Here is a 15,962-nt window from a genome sequence, read left to right on the forward strand (position 1 = left end):
TTTTTATCAAAATTCCAACTTTAGAAGGTAGTGTGCCGGAAAGGGTTAAACAAATATTTATTTCAGAACTGTAACTTTTAGACTGTCCCAAAGGTAGTGCAGGATTTATATTTACAGAACAAATCGGTATTTATGCTTGAACTGACAAATCTGAGACATAGTTTGAAACACCAAATACTAAAGAAATAATATCTGGCAAATGTTCTCCGCGTATCTTCCACTCGCGCCTTCTTAACACGTCCTTCACAAATATCAAAAGTCACACGGTCTTAAGATCACATGATTTTGATGGCCAGTTATTTTCACTGTCACCTGAAGTTAGCCGTCCATTAAATTTCTGCTATCGCAACTCAGTAACATAGCGCCGCATGACATGTGATTTTACATATACTGGTGTGCAAAATTTAAGTATTTTTTCTGATAGGAGACCGAAGAGACAGCCAACAGTTATCATATTTTATATCCTAAAACGTAACGTTTTATTTCGATTTTTAAATGCATATAAATTATTTCGAATGTTCTTTCTTTCTTTCCCACGGAACTGATACTTTTGACGTATACTTTTCTTGAGTTATTCATTTTCTCCCTCCATCCAGCAGCCTTCGTAGTGTAATTGAAAGCACACTCGGTGCGTATTCTAGAGGTCCAGGTTCGAGTCTCGGCGAGGGCACTGCACATTTCTTCAAATTCCCGAAATCGAAAATAACATAATGGCTCTACAGTGGCGCCCGAACTGACATAAAGTCACTTCATTGTTTAATCTACCTTATAATAACACCTTTCCTTTAGAATTCGCACTGCTTCTGCTTCTGAGTGTTGCTTTCATACGAAAATACTTGTTGAATGAAAGTTGGAAATAAAATTAAAATAATCATTTTAATTAGAAGATTAAACTTCGAGCCTTCTTTGTAAAAATGGGGCTAAGGAACCTTTACGAGAGAGTGTGTCTTTTCCAATATAAATCGGATATTATGTTTACATTTGTGATGTAGTCTGCAAAAAAATTGCATATTTTATTTGTAATAAGAAAATAACAGTTCCAGAAAAATACAATTTACGTCGTCCCAGTTAAGTAAAAACCCGATGGACATCTATAATCCATGATGAAGAGAATTCCCTGTAATGTTTCTCCAGGGCTACAAAAGTTAACAGATATGAAACGTCAGTAACTCGTAGTAAAACCTACAGAAGTTTCCAAGAAAGCTTTCGTAATTTGTTTATTTTTGCTTTTAGTGATAAATGCAGTGGTTAATTCGAATTATATGAACCAAGTATTAATCTGGAAATTAATATTTATCTGTTGATACGTTTGAATTACAACACGTAACCAACAGACATTTCCTTGAGCCTTTAGATTTCAGATAGGAATTAAATATAAATTTTAATTTTTAGCATAGCGTTGTTATTATTGTTGTTTATATAAGTTTTGACAAATTTTTAGAAAGCATCATTTTAAATTTATTAGCCAAAAGAGCTATTAATTTCGTTTTGGCGTTTTGCGTCGAAATCTTTAAAAGTCTGAATCACTTTTCAAATTGTTGCCACCAAATATTAACGCCGTGTATTATATTTAAAGAAATCAAATAATGAAAATCTGCATTAAATGTATGTATGTTTCTCGCGTTGTGATAAAACAACGGTACCTAGAGCCATTAAATTTTGAGTGACGTATACGTCTCCACCGGAATATGCGCATTTAAAAAGAAGCCCGAATTTGGAATTTGTTTTATTATCTATTTCTTATTTTCTAAAGCATTTATGAGTTTTTGATTAACAAACTCAAAATTTCGTTGATTTCAAAGCGAGCAATGGCAACACTGTACGAATACCAATTTTTATCTCCTGCACTTGAGACTGTGTATCGGAAATTCTAAAAACATGCTCTTTTTAAATTATTTTGAGATGTTGCTGTTGAATTAAATTTTATGGTTTAAGTGCGAAGAACATTATATTTAATAAAGGTAACACACAAAGTTTTAAAAAACATCCCTTTGGGTGTAATATAAAATCTAAAAACTTTCACATATTTTTTTAAATTTTATTACTAAAAAATTTTATTTTGTTTAAAAAAAATCCCATTTTATTATTGAAAAAACGTTGCTTCCCATCAACTGCTTTCAGATTCCGCATGGAAGTTGGATTTGAGGCTCGCCGTATGAAATGGGGACTCGCAACACCACTTTTAACTGAAAAATGGCAATGTGCTAGGTTGTGTAAATTTTAAATCATAGATCCCATGCTTTGTGGAATGACAACATTTGCCAGACTGCGTGGATGATAAATCTCTTTATACAATGGTAACAAAAACAAAACAAAAAAAAATCTGTTAAGAATGTGCATAACATTAAGACTATGTACGAAAGGTTTTCTATGAAAATAAGTAAACGTATAGACATAATTTTCATTTTACTAAAATAAAAAATACTAATAAATTATCAAGATTTAAATTTAAAAAAATCTGAAAGGTTTCAGATTTTTAACTGTCGCCCAAAAGATTTGTTAAGGTTTACGCTCTGGCTAAGCTCACAGTCTACCATTCTGCTTTTGCACACACTCCTGCTAACCCCTTTTCTTTTATCTTTTTAGTTTTATTATTAAGCATCGTTTCCTTCGAAGTTACGCCATATACAATTCAATAGTGAAGTCAAAAAATTTTAAAAGAAGCATATGTTTAGAATCTCCAATACAGAATTCCCAAACGTTGGCATACATTTTACTATTTTTTTCAGTCTTTTCTCAGTTCATTACATCAATGTTCAATTTTCTAAGATGTCTTACATAGAAAACAAAACTTACAAAACATTTTTCTGTCATTTTACTATTAACGTTTTATATGTTAACTCTGTTTATTAAATGTCGCGTTCTTCGTTCGCACTTAACCACACAAAATTCAATTCAATGGCAAAATGGAAAAAACTTAAAAACAGTATACTTTTAGAATTTTCGACAGACAGTTTCATGCGCTGGAGATAAACAAAATGCTTTATTCTGTAGAGTGTTGATAGTCCTTGCTTTCGAATCGTTGATTTTGTAAATCAAAAATTCATTAAAGTTTTACAAAATATGAAATAAAAAATATATGTATAACGTCATTCTGTGAAACTATTGAATATTTTTAACTAGGCAGACCACGTATTAATGCATATTTATTATTTTAAATTAATTCGATTCGAAAGTAAGGAACGAATTTTCTTAAGAACTGCATCTATTGCTTTTTGTTAATCCACAGCAGCCATATTCAATCTGAAAGATAAACATCTTACATTTTGCCGAATGGCAATAGACTGGAACAAAATGTGAAACGACGGATTTATACTAACTCGACGCAAATTCTCATTTCGTTTTATTTGTTTCATTATGGATTTCATATTTTGTAACACTTTAACGAATTTTTGATTACGAAACTCAACGATTTCAATACGAGCAATGACAACACCGTACGAAAAAAAAAATTATATCTAGGGCGCGAGACTGTGTATCGGAAATCCTAAAGATATGCTGATTTAAAAATTATTTTTCGATATGGCTGTTGAACTTAATTTTATGATTTAAATGCGAAGAATGTGATATTTAATAAAGGCAGGGCACAAAACGTTAAGGAAACAGGGATTTACATTACATCATATTTTACATTACTTTTTTTTTTTTTTCCTAATAATTTTCAACTGAAGACGGATAGTTCTTTTCTTGTTAATTTTTAAATGATTTCTTACTTACTTTCAGCTGTTTGGGAACAATCGTAGAACAAGAATTCGTCACTGGGGATTATCAAATTTTAAATCCATTTCCAGATTTTCTGGAGCGTTATGCGTGTTCTTTTTTAATAGTAATAGAAATAATGTAAACCCAGATTACAAATAACTAAACTTTTGAAATCTCTTCGGCATGGTATTTTCAACAATTGCGTAATATATTCACTGGCCACATAAAATTGCTTCGGGGGGGGATACATGCGGCCTACTAATTTTGATTATGATCGATTAAAATTGACCACAGAACATCGATTATTTTTTCAAGTTGTTTCATTTATTTCTGATCAATTTTGATCCTTTTTTTTTTTTTTTTTTCTTTTTTTTTCGCATTTAAGCGATTAAACTTGAATATAGGTGAAATACGCTAGCGGATATTAATGATGTCAGGGTTTTAATTAAAATAACTCATAACAAAATAAAACACCCTCAACCGATTTTGATACATCAAAGATCAAAATTTAGAGAAGGATTACAGCGGTATCGTTCTTTCTGTTATTAGATACATTATTGTCAATCTAAGTTAACTGGCATCGGGTACTTCAGCTAGTTTATTATATTTTCCTTCGAAGCATAAATTAAAGATACCCATTTTTGTATGATAATATAATTACGAACATTCCTATTACAATTTGATATTTGATGGTGTTTTGATTCTTATGAATTTTGTAGCGTTGCAGAAAAATCGACCGGTCACGTCATTAGCCCAAAAACCGTTAGCCCAGAAGGGGTATTAATTTCGTTTTGGCATTTTGCGTTCGTTCACTATAAATGTCAGTTCACTTTTCAAATTGTTGCCACCAAATATTAGAGCTCTGCGTAATATTTAAAGAAATTAAACAAGGAAGAATCTGCATGAATGTACGTATGTTCACGCTTTGTGATAAAACAAGGGTAGCTAGAGCCATCCAATTTTGAATAACGTAATCTTCCACCGAATCTTGGCATTTCTAAGCCCTAATTTGGAATTGTTTTATTATCGACATCATATTTTGTAATACTTTAACAAATCTTCGATTAACAAACTCGACGAATTCAAAGCGAGCAATGGCAACACTGTACGGAAAAAAAAATAATTTTTTATCTCCACCGCGCGAGACTGTGTATCAGAAATTCTAAAGATAGGCTCATTTTTAAATTATTTTGCGATATTGCTGTTCAATTGACTTTTATGGTTTGAGTGCAAAGAACGTGATATTTAATAAATAAAGGTAACACACAAAATAATAATAATTAAAAGGTAACACACACTCCAAAAAGGGACTTTAAGAAAGTCCTTTTTTTTTTGGTTAAAACGGACGTTAAAAAAAGTACCTTTTTGCGTAATGTAAAATCTGAAATCTTTCAGATTTTTTTCCCTTTTTTTAAAAATCTTTTCAATAGATATCATCAGCATTTGGAGATGTAAACTCAAATATATTCAATATAAGTTTCAAAAAACATTATCATAGCATATATTTGCATCTAGCTGTAAACATTCAGCATCGTTTTTGCAAGATCTTTAGGCATTTTATCGCATGTATAAATAGAAATATTTAAGTTAGTGATTCTGAGTATTCTCTAAGTATGTTAATGGCCACATCGCTTAACTTTGATCCTATGTAGTCAGGAACATTTATTTGATTTCTGTCGCACTGGTGACCCATTAGGTTGATGACGCTGATTTGGCGTTCGCCTTTTTATTTTAGCTGTGTTTTAAACTCATGAAATGCCGAAGAAATTTAATGTTTCCCAGGATCGTATACTTTACCAAAAGCCATTTTTTCTTTAAGAACAACAAAATAAATTTAAAATACCACGCCGGAAAAAGCTCATATAAGAATTTTAAAAAGCGTTCTTGGTAAACTAAGAATTGCGGAGGGTGTTCACACACTTTTGTAAAGATTTTGATATTTTCCACAAATTTCAATATTAATTTAAAAATGTAAACGTGACTGGCCCGTAGTTGATAAAGGTTTAGTTATCGTCTGCAGCATTAGAAATATTCTTTTCTTTAAATATTGAAAAATAAACTATTGATCGAAGGTTATATTTCTGCACTGTCCGAATAGAAATACTCTGACTCATTTATAAAGAAAATATATGAAAAGCATGGTTTTGATATTCCTTCGCGTAAAATTGTTATATATAAAAAAAATTATGTTGGTGTTTTAATACCTTTTTTAAAACTTTGAACTTTACTGACTGACTGTGGTGCCGGATAAATTAACAACAACAAAAAAATCAAATATCAAGTAATTCACATTCAAAATCTAATTCATAATATTCATATATCATTTCGACATTCTTATAAACATTCGTATATCATATCTATCAATCAATCGTATATTGGTAGTACAATTTAACTTTAGGTTTGCGTTGTGAGTAACCTATGCAAAAGGAAATAATCAATAACCCCAAATTCAATTAAACTCCATGTTTCTTAAAAGCCTTCCGGCTCAAACAAACGGAGGGACATGACAGACGGCAGTAAAATATAAGCTATATAAATACACAAATGCAATTAAATTTTAAACACACATTTATTAAATTCTTGAATATATTATATAATTAAATAATGGATAACTGATCAGTAATACATATTTTTCTAAGCAAAATAACGCATAATACTACACCAAATTACAGCTTACATTAATTAAGATTAATATTATCAAATTCTACTGTATCATAAGTGTAACACTAGTATTTTCTCCCATTTCATCTTCTAACTTTAAGTATTTATCATGGTAATTCACTTTAAGAACACTGATAATTTCCACATCGATTAATTAAATTAAGTAATTGCTCAAATTTCAACAAACATTAACATGACGACTCTTGCTTGAGTATTAAGATAATTATTAAAGTAAAACAAATAAAAAAGAAACAAATCACTCACGGGGTGAAGTCCAAACCGCAACACTCACTTTACTCGGGAATACCTTCGTATACTGATTTAATACGGTGATTTGACAGCTCCCCAGATCGTCCAGCGTCCAAAGTTTACTCGAGCACCACATTATTCCTGCTGTCCTTTATTCACAAAACCATCGTTAATGGAGGCAGACAGTTCTTGCGAATTTTAAAGATGACATGGTTACAACACCACTGAAGCTGTCCTTACAATAAATAAATTCCAGAGCATGGAATGATGAAAAAAAAATCGACGCAGCTGACACAGGCAGAATAAACAGCAACGCACACCTTACACAGGTCCTACACGAGTCTGTTTCATTCTGGAAGCTCCAAAACTCACCATAAGCGTAGAGCACCTTTGGAACAAAATCTAATTAGGAAGTCAAAGTCGGTAAAAAACAGGAATACCGCATCAGGATGTCAGGATCATCAAGAGAATCTGCCGTACTATTCTTGGAATAAGAGAGTCGAAATTCTTCTGCTGAGCTCTATGCCTTATGCCAACGCAAATTCTCGCCAGCTAAAAGCCGAGAGAAAAATCATACCCGCTGCCGGCTGTTCACGCGGCTCGCAAGTAGCAAGACCCGAAGGGTCAAGCCCCCACTTTTTCTCCTCTTACTCTTCTTGAAAATCAGAATCAGAATAATCTCTAGCCCGGTGCAAGCACCCAGGAAATCTCGGTTTCTCCGCCTCTGTGTGTTCATAGGCTTTCAAAAAAAATCATAAAATTAAATCTTACCAATCCCGGAATTTTACGTTATCTAAACTGAGAAAATGACACACCCATGACGAATCAAACACCAGAAAATCCGACAATGCAATCCGAAAAACATCCGTACACACAACGTGAGAAAAAAAATAGACCCCCCAACTAACAAGCGAAACTAAACTTTACGAGCATCCAATTACCTAACTTAGTACACCTCCCACTGTCTTGAAGTAAAAAAACTGCAACCTTAACAAAGCGACAAGAAGAACGATTTCCGTTTCACACGCATTAGCTAAAAAGGGCGACACAGATACCCTACTGCCTCCACTGTTGGTAAAAGGCCATAAACCAGATGGCTCCCGCAACCGTTTCCCACCTTAGTTACAATTCCTACTCAAAAACAACAAGTTAAACAACACCTTAAGAGCCTAAGAATACGTTTTTCCAGATTAAAATACACATGAATACAAATGAAAATATTAGAATAATAATAACTTGAAACACATATTAATAACTGAAATTCGCGACATAACAAAATAAGTGGTATTATTAATATGAGAAGAAATAAACGTCAAAGTTTACATCTGACTGGGAGGAAGGGCAAAAAATGAGTACCGAACAAAGTTAGGTATAGCTTATATTAAATCTAAAGTCTCGTCTCGTGTTTTAAAGGTAAATCCAGCCCTTCAAAGAGCTATTCCAGAAGCTTCAAATATCTCTATAGGAAATGTTAGCAAAATCATGGAATCTGCTTTAAAGCTAATCAAAGCGAAAAGCATGATATTCATCCCCAAACGTCGAAACATCTTTCTCGGTGTAAGACTACGTACAAATTGCTGTACGAAAATTATTTGACGGGTGAAAAATGGAAATATATAGTTACAATAGATAAGACTTGGATATACTTATCTGGTTGTAAGAGAAAAATGTCGATTTACTACCGAAAAAAGACATAATATGTTCGTTCAGAGAAAAAAAAAAGTTTTTCTAAAGTTTTTATGGTTATTACTGGATTCTCTTATAACTCAAAACTGAAAAGAAGGAAAGTAGAAAAAATGTCAAAATTAATCCGAGTTACTATCAGAAATATGTTTTAACACCTTTTTAAAAAAAAAAGAAACTCCATCACTTTATCCAAGCAATCTTCACTGTGTTAAGTTCCATCAGGCTCCACACCATACCTCTAAATTTACTGTTCTACTTTTAGAAAAATGAGAAATAAAACCAGAATTTAAGCTATTCCCTTTAAATGCATCCAATTGAAGTTCCCTGATGTGTCTCCTACGGATTACTGTGCATCTGAATTTTGAAAACAAGCTCTTTATAAGCGGCATCCCGAAACATTGGATGGACTCTGGAAGATGGTAAAGGAGGAGTGGAATAAAATCAACCTTGATGTTTTAAGGAAAGGACTTTTATCTTGGGAATCAAGATGTAATGTGATAGTTCAACAAAAGAGGTATTAGACTGAACAAATTAGAAAATAAATACTAAGGTTTGATTATGTATACAGTGGAACTTCATGATACGAACACTTGTTTATACGAGAAATTCGAGATACGAGGAAAGTATGAGCAAATAATTCGTCTCTAAATACGAGCATTGACTCGATTAAGGAGCAATGAGCCAGGATGTTGGTATGGGTGGCCCTGTTTCCCAGTCTGGCTTGACTCGGGGAATCCCCTCGTCAAATAACTCGGTGTTCTTTGATCTACAGTGGATGGACAAAAATATGGAAACACCTTGTGAAATACATGTTTGAAAAGAAAGATTGATTTTAATGAAATATGTAAGTGGCGCTGGCGTTTTTGAGTACTGACGCCACCTATACAACTTCGTAAATGTGCTAAACAGTTCAGTTGTTGTCGGATTACTGTTATGTGAGGTTTTCATTGCATTATGTCAGAGTTAACAGACTTCGAACGTGGGCAAATTGTTGGAGCACGTATGTTAGGTGCTTCTGTAAGCAAGGTAGCCGAGGTGTTTAGTGATTCATGAGGTACTGTATCGAAGATTTATTCCACATATTTTAAAAGCGGAAAAAACATAATCTGCTAAATCACAGCGCGGACGAAAGTGTGTTGAGTGATCGTGACAGACGATCATTAAGGGCAATTGTGACGAAAAATAAGAAGACCACAGCTGCAAAAGTTACTGCTGAAATGAATGTTGTGTTACCGAACCCTGTGAGTACCAAAACAATTAGAAGGGAGCTTCATAAACAGGGCATTGCTGGCCGTGCTGCAATTGAGAAGCCACTCATCAGTGATGCTAATGCCCGTAACAGGAAAAGGTGGTGTTTAAGTCATAAAGCCTGGACTATAGAGCAGTGGAAGCGAGTAATATGGTCTGACGAGTCTTCTTTCACATTGTTTCCCACTTCTGGCCGAGTTTACGTCTGGAGAACGCCATCTCAAGCCTATAATACAGACTGCTTATTGCCAAGAGTGAAACATGGCGGGGGTTCTGTTATGGTTTGGGCAACCATTTCGTGGTTCTCTGCTAGCCCCATGATAACTGTGTCAGGGCACATGACTGCCAAGACTTATGTGAACATTTTGGCCGATCAAGTTCATCCCATGGTACAAACTTTGTTCCCCGATGGTGATGGTGTCTTCCAAGACGACAAAGTCCCTGTTCACACAGCTCACATTGTCCAGGACTGCTTTTCTGAGCACGAGGATGAGTTGTCCTATCTCCCTTGGCCACCACAGTCACCAGACCTGAATATTATCGAACCTTTGTGGTCTACATTGGAACGGAAAGTGCGTTCTCGTTATCCACCGCCAACATCGTTATATGAACTTGCCACCGTTTTGCAGGAAGAATGGTATAATATTCCCTTGGCAAACATACAGGAACTGTATTTATCCATTCCGAGAAGACTGCAAGCTGTTTTGGATGCCAACGGGTTTGCTACACCATATTAAGCAAAGAAACATGTTTTTTTAAAGGTGTTTCCATATTTTTGTCCAACCCCTGTATGTATTTGTGTGCTTGTGAGATAATTAGTTTTTACATTTATCGTGAAAATAATTATTTCACGGGGATTTCACTCCCAAGAACATTGTTGCCTCAGGTAGTGCTACAACTAAAAACAAGGAAGCCATGGCCATTGAAATTAAGAAAGAAATCATAAACATAAGCTTGGTGTAATAGTGTTAGAATTGACGAAGATTTATATCGACGATCTTTACTATTCTAAAGAAGGAAAAAATTAAGAAACTTGATGTGGACAAAAGAGTTACTGTGTCTTCCAAGCACCGTTCAAAACGTCTAGGAGATGTTGAGAAGTTGTTGTCGATGTGCATTAACGAGAAGCAGTTAAAAGGAGATTCGATGTTGTAAGCACTCATTTATCAGAAGCTATCGTAAAGGTAAACTACGGTTATATTAGTTACCAGAGTTATTTATTAGAAAATTGGTTTTTATGCTGATATGTTTGGGGGTGCGGAACGGATTAATTGGATTTTCATTATTTTCAATGGGGAAGTTTGTTTCTAGATACGAGAAATTCGCTATATAAGTTCAATGCTGGAACGAATTAAACTCGTATCTCGAGGTTCCACTGTTTATCTTAACAAAATTGTTAAAAAACCTGTGAATACCTCTGCATAAAAATATATTAAACTCTAAAATTTATTAGAAAAATAGTATTCACTTTCAATCCCTTTTTTCTTTGCTGACCTTACTGACTCGAAAACTTACAGAACTCAGTCAACAAGTTTCATTGAAATATAATACTCAGTACTTTATTTTCATGAATTTTTTCCGGTAGGGCAAGCAGTTAAAATCTGCGAGTCCTCTTTTTACCAATACGCCAGATTTTTTAATTTCAGTTCCGGACATTAAATTTTGAATTATATAGTTTCTGCATGGTTGCACTAGCTGACTCAAAATACGTTATGAAAGCTGCTGCATTATACATGAAGTGCTTTTTCCTTCAGTAATAATAATCAAATCAAATGCTTCAAATCATACGCATATTAAACTGCAATTAAGATCTTGCAAAATATTTCAAAAGAATGATTTAATAGGTACACTTAATTTTTTAATACGATATAAAACAGCTCTTTTTCCTATAGTAGCTGCTACTGACAAGTAGAGTACAAATCTTTTGAGGCAAGAAGAAAAATAACTAAAACCTGAAACTGAAAACCTTCTAAGTGACTTTAGGGGTGACGGTGCTATTCTAAGTAAACAAAGCTGAAGGGTTTTCTTTCTTCTGTGTCTAAAGTGACCAATTAGAAACGCTTCTATTCTTGGACACAAAGTCTGATAGCTTTAGTCATCGATTGTCGGGAACAAAAGGGTTTCTTTCTTTTTTCTTTCTTTTCAGTGCCTTTTTAAATGGACTGGAAAATTTCTGCTCCCTGCTAATTATCATGTGTGAATAGATAAGCCACATTTGTCGGTGAATTTTATTAAAGAGTTAGGAAGATTATTATGAAAAGTAGTACAGGTATGTAAAAAAATTGCATTAATACATAGGAGGGCACTAAGTAAGGTAATTTTAATAATACTATTAAAATTAACTGATCTAAAGGTTTGCCATTTTCACTGTTGATAGTAAATATAATGTACACTGCGGGAAAAAAAGACAATATTTTATATCTCCCGTTCTACCGGGCCGAATGACTAAATTCAACTTGCGTTTTTCATGTCTCAAAAGCACGACTTAGGATGTATATTAGATTTATATATAGCATGGGTATTTTGACACAAAATCGGACTTTATCTGAGAACACATATCAACTTTTCCCATATTCCGATTCCACGACCCAAATTACCCCTACATATTTAAATTTGTAATTTTGGGTGGGAAATTTATAGTGAAATTTAAAAATTTATCTTAGCGTACTTTTTCAGTTTGTTTCAATTTCAGTATATTTCACTCGGCGGAATTTTTAATTTATAGTAACCTCCTTACTTTCCTTTTTACTTCCTTGTACAAAGTAAAAAGAGAGTTTCGTAATCGTGAAAAAGTTTCAGGCATCATATTTCAAGAAAAATATCCATTTTGACCGCTATCGAATACGATGTTTTTGCGTGATATATATATGTAAGGACAGAATAAAAGGTTCTCCCCTCCAAAAAATTATAAAACTGATTTAAAATAAATTCTAAACAGAATTTTTCGTGGCATCTGCACGTACGTACGTATATCGCATAACTCAAAAATGAGTAATCTCAGAACGTTGAAACATCTTTCGGTTAAGGATTTTATGCCTTTATAGAATCTGAAAACAATATATGTAGAATTATCAACAATTTAAAAGCTATTTAAGTGCGGTTAAGCCTGATTTTTAAATAACATGGCGGACATGTTTGTTTACATTTGAAACAGCAGAATAGCAGATTTGTTGCCAATCTAGAGAGACTAAGCTTCGCAACAACAAAGAAAACGCCTTCATTTACTGTTGCAAATTAAATCATGCTTAATTCTTTCTGGAATTTCTTTTCGAGGAAATTATTGTTTAAGATTTACTTCGTAATTTTTAATATACATATTTTGAGATTTTATGTATTTTTGCCTTGCCGAGAAGTGAGAACTGAATTAATTGATTGAGAAATACTGAATCATCTGTGAAAAACTGTTTCTTTTTTGTTTAGTTTGCTTAATTTCTTTTATACATCGTTCTATATTTATTATAGTATTTGAATAGAACATGTGGCAACGATTAGATAATTCTTTAAATGATATAAATTTTGTGCATTCTGAGTTATAATATGAACGAAATATATCGCTAGTGAACCTAGCGCCAGAGTGTCGCTATGGTAAACAAATATAGTGTTTTTTAAAGAGTGCATTGATTCTATTGTGATTTATGCGTTATCGACGAAGTAGATTAAATTCAATCCAATAAGCTTAAATGACATGTGAGAAAAAATGCATGTAATTTAATATTCCGTGCAAGGAAGTGAGGTGTACAGATCGGATTTTTTTCATTGACGCACGAGAGTTAAAAAGGTCCACCGTTCATTTTTTCAAATCATTTTAACAAAGGGCGGAAAGTGCATTTTCGATATTATCGCTTATATTAAATACGCCAAATTTCAAAACGCGTCAAAATGTATATCGCAGTGCCCACGAAATTGCAAAGTTACGGGAGTTATCTGATAAGTTATATCTTCCGCCTTCTTAACATGCCTTCGTGGTGCAAACTCGTCGCGTATTCAAGAGTTCCATGGTTCGAGTCTCGGCGAGGGCATTGCTCATTTTTCATGTCTCCTGCTTCCAAAACATCCTAAATGACTCTTCAATGATGCATGTTGATTTCGTGGATGGTATCGCATAAATTTATTGATATCTGAGAATTCATAGAATGTAGTTAATTAAAACAAACAGCTAGGTGTTTAATAATGTAGAATTTGAAGTAGAAATTAAAGTCAAAATTGGTGATTATTGTAGAGCTTATAATTAATTACCTAAACTTTCCGTATTAGAGTAGCAGTAATCTTTGCAAATGTAAAATTTAAACTCGAAATAAATTTCTAATTAAATGAAACGTATTTAATCTCTTGGATGAACTTATTTTGAGCACATTTATGTTTCACTGAAAATTTCATCCTATTTTCATCGAGTTATTTTGATAAGAGAATTATCCGACTTCCTGATTAACAACATTTTCTGCAACAATACCAAACAGTATTTTCATCAAAGAATTGAGTAAAACTCCGAAATGTTAGAGATCAATACCTTGATACAGATTTTAAATGGAAACTGATGTCTTTTCCTCTGCTTGCATTTCAAAATAAGATATTGCTGATCGAAATTAACATAGTCTATTATTACCGGGCGACTTTGCTAAAATGAACCGTAACACATTCGCGTCTTAATTAACCTCATTAATACAGGAATACTAATTAAGCCCTGCTTCTTGGCTGATGCTAAAATATTCCAAAGTTTCTCGCGAAATTTTTGAACCTTTAGGTTGCGTACCCTATTATTTAAACATGCATCATTAACTTCTTTCAATGGGTAATTAAACTTTGAGTAATTAGAAGAGCAATCGAGGCATTTATCGTTTAGACAACAACAGTATCATTTTCGTCTTCAAAAAAGAAGTTTCATTTCTTTTTAAATTTAATTTTCGGGCGTTAAATAAAATTACAGTAAAGTGATTCGATTAATCGTATGCAGTTTTCTTATAATGAAGTTATGCGTTTGAAATTATACCAAAACGCTTCCTTTTTCATTCCCAAACAGTTTTAAAAACAATTCAGTGACAAACCAGTTTAATGTCACTTCTGCACAAATCTAAAAAAGCAGTGTCATATCTGCACAGAAAGGTATTCATTGTTTGATGGGTGATAGCAGTGTGTATAATTTAGTGACACTATAAGGTATTTCTCCCGCCTTCTTAGCGTGACTTCGTAGTGTAGTGATCTGCACGTTGGGCGCGTGTTCCAGAGGTCCGTGGTTAGATTCCCGGCGAAGGTGTTGCTCATCCTGGTTCCAAAAAACAGTAGTAGCAGTAATCTTTGCTAATGTAAAATTTAAACTCGAAATAAATTTCTAATTAAATGAAACGTATTTAAATTTCTTGGATTAACTTATTTTGAGCACGTTTATGTTTCACTGAAAATTTAGGTTTTTTTGGATGAGTATCCTGGTTCCAAAATACCTAATGTCTCTACAGTGGCGCCCGAACTGAAAAGGATGGTGGGTGATGATTATCCACACCCAGGATTTGGCGATTGGGTTCCCTAAAATCCCCAGTCGCCCTTTAAAAGGGAGGAGTATTCTCTCGCCTTCCTAGCGTGCCTTCGTTGTGTAGTGGTCTGCAAGCTGGGCGCGTATTCCAGAGGTCCGTGGTTCGATTCCAGGCGAAGGCGTTGCTCATTTTTCATCTCTCCTGCTTCCAAAAAATACCTAATTGTCTCTACAACACTTCTGCACTTCTCTACAACACACACACACAAAACCTCATCTCCTTGATTATCTTTGAACAACTTGGAACAGAGAACATTTTCTTGTGTAACCTATTTAAAAACGTATCTGCCACGTGCGACTTACCTCGCAATGTGTTTGGATGTCGGTGTGGGTATTAGATAGAATTATTGTTATGTGTGCTCTTGTTCAGATTGCTTGATTGCAGTACACCGTTAGCAATAATAGTAATAACTATGTACTGCTTTATTGCAGTACATAGTTATTACTATGAGTTCTCAATACTTTTGACTTGCCCTACCTGACTTTAAAGTTTTTACCAATATTTATGGGACACCCTGTATAAAATGTTTGGAAATCATATATTATAATAGGGGGAACTGCTTAGTAAAATACGCTATAGAACGTCAGGTAGGCTTTAAAGTCAGGTAGGGCAAGTCAAAAGTATTGTGCTCAGGTCATAAAGCTATATTTTGTGACATTCCATTTTGTAAGCGTTGTCACAGAGGTTTTATCCTTATTTACATATAAGCATGAAATGTTATATTTTTGAGCTATAGTCATGCAATTTAAACAGTTTTGATGGAAAATGCTGAATATGGTTTTATATTTCTTCAAAAAATTTAACGTAGCTTGACTTCTTTCAGATAGATAGACTTGAAAAATAGGATTTGAATAAACCTTCTTCTTTCAAACGGTAGAAATCCTCCATTTG

The 15,962-nt window shown here is 33.6% G+C and overlaps 1 protein-coding gene across 3 annotated transcripts in view; it reads left to right on the forward strand.

Annotated features, from left to right (window-relative positions):
* Window positions 1–15,962, forward strand: part of LOC118182918 (receptor-type guanylate cyclase Gyc76C-like) — a 731,383-nt gene that overhangs the window by 503,962 nt on the left and 211,459 nt on the right. The gene's annotated exons all lie outside the window — the stretch shown is intronic.

Source organism: Stegodyphus dumicola, chromosome 3 (genome assembly GCF_044657685.1).
Source record: "Stegodyphus dumicola isolate Sdum_Otavi_A_Nest chromosome 3, ASM4465768v1".
NCBI classification, from domain to species: domain Eukaryota; kingdom Metazoa; phylum Arthropoda; class Arachnida; order Araneae; family Eresidae; genus Stegodyphus; species Stegodyphus dumicola.